This window comes from Lactuca serriola, chromosome 1 (genome assembly GCF_051521515.1).
Source record: "Lactuca serriola cultivar US96UC23 chromosome 1, Lser_US96UC23_V15, whole genome shotgun sequence".
In the NCBI taxonomy this organism is placed as follows: Eukaryota; Viridiplantae; Streptophyta; class Magnoliopsida; order Asterales; family Asteraceae; genus Lactuca; species Lactuca serriola.
Window position 1 is genome coordinate 233,353,077 of NC_136408.1, and position 8,077 is coordinate 233,361,153.

An 8,077-nucleotide genomic window follows, 5' to 3' on the forward strand; every position below is an offset into this window, starting at 1 on the left:
TAATTGTATTTTATGTTATCTTTACGTAGGGTGTCACTATTAATCCTATAAAGCAGCCTACACCATGATATGAGAGCCTATTACAAGACGATGGATTTGATTATATGCAATATATATATAGATAGTATACATATATATATATATATATATATATATATATATATATATATATATATACATCTACATAGGCACTGCATATCATTAAGGTGCCTACGTCTGATTACCAAACGCCACCCAAGGCACTTAGGCATATGCAACGAGCAACACATCATGCGATATGATTGAAGACTTTGTTGATACATATGAAAAGGAAAGACACCACACACATATCTCCACCAACGTTAGATGATTATATAGACAATAGCATTAATAGTCTATATATAAACCATTATGCTTCACTAATTTTGTATCACATATGTCTGATTTATAAACTAATGATGGAGTTTTAGATACATATATATGGGGAATTTGACAACGGATGGTTGGAATGTGATGTGAGTTTTATATGTATCTTATAATTTCACAATAAACATTCAGTTAGGTTACTTAGTCTATTTTATATATGTATTAAATGACATCAGATCATGCTCTGGATTTTCCTATGTAACATCCGAATTTTTAAAATAAAATTTTCATTAAATAAAAAGCATTTGTTCCGATTTAATCCTAAAAATCTAATAAAAATCAATTTTTTCAAAACAATAATCAGAGTATCAAGATAAAAAAAATATTAAAAGAACAACACAATTACTCCGAACAAGCAACCGAGTAATTCATTCAGAAGATGGGAAACATGGGTCAATCATTAAATCTAGTTTTCACAACTTCAAACACATGATGTACTCTCATAACATGCTCTATAATAGAGGGTTTGCTTCCATCAAGAAAACTTTTTCTTGAAACTATTCCATTATCCTATCCAATAACACGATAACACATCATCCCCAAATCTCTTGGAAAATGCTTTCCAAGAATTCATATCAAGATTTGTAAATCTCCTTTGTAAATAAAACTGCTAAAGCATTTAGTTTTTACATTAACCCATTCATATATTGTTCTTCCTGGAATATTCACCTAGGCATATGGACATAGCATTAGCCGATAAAGGGTCGCTAAATCTTCATTAACATCATCTAAGAAACACCCATTACACACATGCTGAAAACGGACATGCCATTTTGGTTTCATCTTTCCTTTCAGTGTTCGAAGGTTTAATACTTCTCTTCAGAGCTATATATCTTGCAATCTTTTTCTCACCAAGTATGGCAATGGCGTAATTTACAAACCATTTTGGGGCTTCGAATAGACAAAAATGGCTTCACCTTGTACGCCGTACATTGGAAATTGTAGGTCCTACGTTTATAATATGGGGACAATGGGTAGCTACAAGACCCAACCTTTTTCGCACAAATTTATGCACCGAGCTCTCTAAGCTTCACATCAAGGCTCCTAAACATAGTTTTGCATACACAAAAAAGACAATTCAAAAAGCGCTTGGTCATAAAATTTCCAAAGGTTTTGATGATTTTGAGGAAATCCCAATTGTATCAAGAAGTATTGCACAAATCCATCGAGCTTTTTTAAAATATAAATACCAGGGGAAACCTATCAAGCGTTTATTAGTTACAGTTAAAGTTAGACATTCGGGGGTTGGTGAATCAGTTAGAATATATTTTGAGATTATAAATGTGGTTGCAAAGATGTCGAAGTTTATTCCTACACTTAATTGGTTGAGATTGGATGAAATGCGGTTTTTACTATGTCCCAAGTTGTTCGTGTAAGGGAAGCTGCTCATTTGAGTAGATTTATATATAATTTTAGGAGTTGGAAAAATGTTTCTTTTCCAAAAACCTATGTATCCACTTGTTCATCCTGTGGTTTTGGTGGAAACTTTTGAACATGGAGAAAGTGTCTTGTTATGTTGATGACCTTGATGGACATGTTTGACTTAAGAGTTCTCTTGCTCACATCAGGACTTATGCCCTTTCAAAAATGTTGTTGGTTATATATTTAATCTCCTTGAGTTATGATAAATATTTATTGTATTTTGTTCTTTTCTACTTTGGGCTGATAACCCAATATGAGATTAGTAGGCTAAATACAAGAAGTAGCAAGTTATAGGACCTAGTAATGTTGATAAAGGGAAATGTGACTTGGAGTGACAACGATTAAGACTAGAATTTATGCTTTTGGTTGTAAGACGCCGTAAACTCGACTTGATCCTTATGCTTGTTTGTATGTTTGGATTTATGATAACTACTTGTACTTTTGGCTTAATGTAAATGTACACCATGTTATGTTTTAAAGTGGTGATTTTTTTAGGTGTCATTTATGTTGAATAGTCGGGTGTTACACATACCTTACCATCATCTAACACAGATCTATCGAGATTGAAAAGTGAAACTTGAATGACATTTCTAGTAAATAATCATAATATACTCGTTTCCATTTAAACTTTCATTTGAGGTTGACTTTTCACTCGGTGCATATGTGTTATTTGATGGTTGTTACTTGGTAATGTATGAAGATTGGGTGGTAGTCAGGCTAAAGAAGATTAGAGGAACACTTATAAAGTGCATCTTACCATGACACCTAGAACGATGAATAAGAGAAACATAGAGAATTTGAAGTAATAGGGGGATACGGTTTACGTAGTCTACATTTCTATTCCTAGAAATTAGCAACAATTGTATTTCTTTTGTTTATAATAAAAAATATGTTTTGTTTATAAATAATTTATTAATAACAATATACATTAGTTCAAGGGTAATCTTCACAAAGTCCCAATAATTTGGTTATTGGTTAAAAATAATGTAATCTTCAGAAAAGTCCTAATCTTTTGACCAAATTAACAACAAAAAAAAGGATACTGACTAAATCTGCGAAACCGGCAAAAATGATTATGTTGAAGTTTTAATCGGTATTTTGTCATTTTTTACAAACAAAAATTAATTTTAAGGGAGAATTTTGTATATACCCTTATTAAACATCAAAATAACATATTTGTCCAACTTAGTTTCTAAATATCATATTTACCCTCATAAAACTTTAAAATATGATATATACTTTTTTTAAACATCAAAATATCATATATGTTCATCTTAAATATCAAACTATCATATATGTTCTTAAACATCAAAATATCAATGATAATATCTAAAATATCCTTCATCCATAACATGACAATATTCAATAACAATAAAAAGTTAAGAACTAAACAATCAATGCATACAAAATATGAAGCGTTTTGTTTTTTAAGAGAACGACATTAAAAAATTTAAATGTGAGTGTTTTATTATTATAGACGTAGGGATAAATATGGTTAAATTTTTTAATTATTTTAATAATTATAAACTATTAAAAGCATTGCATTTTTTTAAGAAAATATGATATTTTAAAGGTTTATAAAAAATAAATATAATATTTTAATATTTAAAAATGACATATATAAAATTCTCCTTAATTTAAAATCTCTAAATATTATTAAAAAAGAAACCTTATGACATCATCTTAAATAATCTGGACCCTTGATTGTATTTCAATCTTATTTATTTCACTCTTAGATCAAATTGCTAACACCATCTTCCCCATATGGAATGTATTTAATTCCAATAAATGTTTTCCAATCGTCAAACAATAACTTACATTCGTTGAAATGTATGTATTCATTTCCAATAAAAGCTTTCCATATTTTAAATCTTGAATTTCCGGTTATGAAGATTTTAATATGGTCAATTTTAAAAGCATATTACTAACAAACAATTTCAATCAAGGAATTAATATCAACCATTAATATAAATCCGTTTATATTAATAAACTCTATTTTTATTAGGAAATCATTAATACCGAAAAATCATATTCAAATTATCACATACATATACGATTCATCATTGAATCAGCGGCTCACACTTATTTTTAATCGTTTCTTTTCTTCAAACCTTCTCCTACAACATCATTATTATTGCTTATAACTTGCATCATCATTCTCTGCTTCAAACATTCGCTCTTGTGCACTAGAAGGTCAGTATCTTCTTTCGGTTTTTATATTTTTTTTCGATTATTTTTTTGTTCCTATATCAAATATATGTATTCATATATTTCGATTTTCTTTGTCACAAATTATATGAAGTCGGTTAACTACTTTTCTAACACTTTTCAAATAAATAAGAAAAGGTATTATGTACCTTTAGCAAAACTGAAATTAACTATCTTGGGAACTGATATTAATTACGAAAATATTACTTTTATATATTAGAGATGATTATGATTTTTTTAAAATTTTTATATCATAAGAATTCGGTAAATTTTGTCATGATTTTAAAAAATCATTGAAATTATTATGTTTTTGTATACCGTATCAACCTACTTTTTTTATTTTTATATAATAACAATAAATTTTATAAATTTACACAACAAATATACATATTTTGAATTTTGTAATATTATTATACCTTACAAAATACACCTCCTTCCAAAATAATTTTTGCCAGTAATTTCATTCATAATTTCACCAAATATAAATTTGTATTTTTTTTTATATAAATTTTTTTAATGATCTTGATTTTTTTCCTCCAAAAATATATCAAACATTTACGTTTTAGATAATGTTGTCCCATTAGAACTATTACTTTCCAAAAATATATATGTTTAATGAGGAATTTTATATAATGGAGGAAGTAAATGTTAATTAAAATAATATATATATATATATATATATATATATATATATATATATATATATATATATATATATATATATATATATTCCATAATAATTACACGGGTTTATTAAAAAAAATAATATCAAGGTGTAAACATTAAGCATTTTTAAAGTGAAATTTCAGAATACATACAAACAATGATGTTGTATAATGGAATATAAAATTGAATAGACTGAGAAAAAAAAACTATTAAGGCAGTTAATCTTGAAAATAACATATATAGTTATGAAGAAATTATAAAGTAAAATAAAAATTATAAGATATTAGGAGATTTTAAAAAAATACAATTAGTAAAAGCGTTACGGTTATTAGAAAAAATAAGACCGTTAATATTAGTAAAAATACAATATATAAACTAAATTATCACAATAGTAATGAAATGTCATTATTTGATATTTCATATAACTGAAAGATATAGCAAATTACATTGATGACATATTAAAATTATTTAAAGTTGCAACAAAATTAATGCAAAGTTCTTGCGAACACAAAATAAATAAGAACTAACATAAAAGCTAACATTTATATTCATAATCAATTTAAAATAAATCAATCATGATTTAGAAAAGAATCTTTATTGATTATATACTAAAATTAAATCTATATAACATTTAACATTCTATAAATTATATTATATAACTTTATTTGAATACATGAAATAGTTGTCAATAATTAATGCATTGTAAAAAACGGTATATTGGTTGTCAATATATGTTTAAATTAGGTAACCTTATTATGTAAGGAACGTCTAATTAAAATGCTTATAATTATATAACAATATCATAACTATATGAGACGAGGAAGGTCGTTCAACTAATAAAACAAAAAATGTTGTCTACAAAGAGGTCATTTAATGATTATAGATATTTATGGTTTTCAATGTATTTTCTATACATTTCAATTAATAATAATAACCATATATTTTTTTTATAATCATTATAGAATAATTATAGATGATTATATGTTTTTTATATATTTAATGCGTTTAAAGCGGGCTATAATCTAATTAAATAGTAAAGTGACACTAAGTATCGTTACTTTATCAAAATTTTCTTATTAAAAAATTACTTTTATGGGCTCAAGTGAATTGCGCTTTTTCCTGTCAGGATCAAATAAGGGTAGCCCATCAGGCTCTATTTCAGATTGGGCCGATTATACCATTAAGGATTGGGATCGGGTTTGCTAGACTTTTTGTATTTCGTTTGTAAGTTTTAAAAATTCTATTTAATCGAAACAACGTTTCAGGATGGACAAATAAATTATTTAATTTTTTTTTTTAATTTGATGTAGATTCAAGATTGATATACAGTAATAGTATAACTCTAAACTTGTATGTGTCTCACCTATATATGTCTACATGCATACATATATGCCTGTCAAATGTTTTTAGCAACATTTATTTATGTTAGTAAGAATATCAAATTCTATATACATAAATACGGAAGTATAGAAAATATAGATGGTGAAAGTGATATCTTATAAAGACGCAAAATATAGAAAAACACAACCATTTATTTATCAACATTTAAAAAAACCCTTAAATTTTGTTTATATGTACATAAATCGTTATATTTTCAATTAACTTTCGTATTAACCCAAATATCTTGGTTGTTTAAAGAAATTACTGGTGGTTTTGTAACCATACATTTATCATTTTCAGTTTTAGGTTAAAATGGAAACAAAAATAAGGGGCGTTGCTCTTGTCTAAAGTAAAACGTAAGAAACGGATCATTTACTCAACGACCATTTACTCAAACAAAAATAAATGACATTGTTTGTTGTTTTCCATGTCAACCAAAAACTGAGCAAGATGAATGCAATGTCACAAACCAACCCATAATTTATTTTTAAAAAAAAAATAGTTATTTGTATAAATCTGAAAGTATAAGGGTTTTTATCTATATAAAAAAATATAAAGATTTTTTTTGAATGCTGGTAGATAAATGGTAATATTTTTCTATATTTTATCTTTTGTAGAGTTCAAAATCGATGGGGGTTAAATTGATTAAAAAAGGTTGAAAAATATAAATTTTACAAAATAAAAATGTGATAACATAAATAACTTAGGACCTAACTTTACCAAACCGAAGTCGTGCCACCGACTTTTATATAGATAATTAGTTTTTTCTATATAATTTTTGTACAAAACTTTTTATTATAGTAAAACGAGTGTCAAAACTTGTATGGACCATAAAATGATTTTATTCTTCTAATTTGATGTCGATTCAAGATTAATATACAGTTCCCTCTCATATGTTGCTTCCGTTTGTGTGTTTTCTAATAAACTTGTTAGAAAATTTTTGGGGTCCATTGAAACTTTAGGACTTGGGGAGTCACTAGAGATGGTAACGGGGGCGGGGAACACAGGGGACCCTAATATCCATCCTCATCCTTAAATCCTCATTTCAATCCCCATCCCCATCCCCATCCCCATCCCCATCGGGGAATATAAATAAACCCCCATCTCCACCCCCAACGGGGACTGGGGATCCTCAACGGGGAAATGATGATTTCTTTATCTCTTTTAACATGCAAACTTTTACGTAAGAAAAAAACTATATATTTCAGTTTTACCAACATAAGTTTAAAGATTTTATAAAATATATAAGTATCCATAAATTGCATAAAAATATAAATAAGTTTTCTACTAAATTTAAATATATACATGAAAAATCAAGTAGAAAAAAAATTATCAGATTCATATTTAAGGTAAAATAGATCAACCAAAGAGAAAAATATATATATATATATATATATATATATATATATATATATATATATATATATATATATATATACGAGTTTAAATTAGATAAAAGAAAAAGCAAAAGGTATAATTTCAACCAAGTAATTACTAATAAGTTAGATTACTTAGATCAAATTTTATGTATGATAAACTATACTATAAATATACGTTATGTATTATTTTTATATATTAATATATGTCGGGGGCGGGTCCGGGTTGGGGATTAAGGGTATCCCCATCCCCATCCCTATCCCCACTTTTTTATTCGGGTATTCCCCATCCCCGGTCAACTTGGGAATTCCTCAGTCAAAACGGGTGCGGGTTTCGGGTTTCCCATTGGATATGAGGCTTTTTGCCATCCCTAGGAGTCACCCAGGCTGCCCCCTATTGTGTCGGCCTTGCACATCGTCATATACCGATTGAGCTTTTATATATATATATATATATATATATATATATATATATATATATATATATATATATATATATATATATATATATATATATATGTTTGTTTTAATTCATATTTTGTACAAAATTTAACATTATAGTATATACCAATTTTCATATTATTAGTTAGAGTTAGAGTTCAAGAAAACCATAACATAGT

The 8,077-nt window shown here is 27.0% G+C and overlaps 1 pseudogene; it reads left to right on the plus strand.

Annotated features, from left to right (window-relative positions):
* The first annotated feature begins 1,008 nt into the window (after positions 1-1,008).
* LOC145066692 (uncharacterized) lies at positions 1,009-6,033 on the plus strand (annotated as a pseudogene).
* The last annotated feature ends 2,044 nt before the right edge of the window (positions 6,034-8,077 follow it).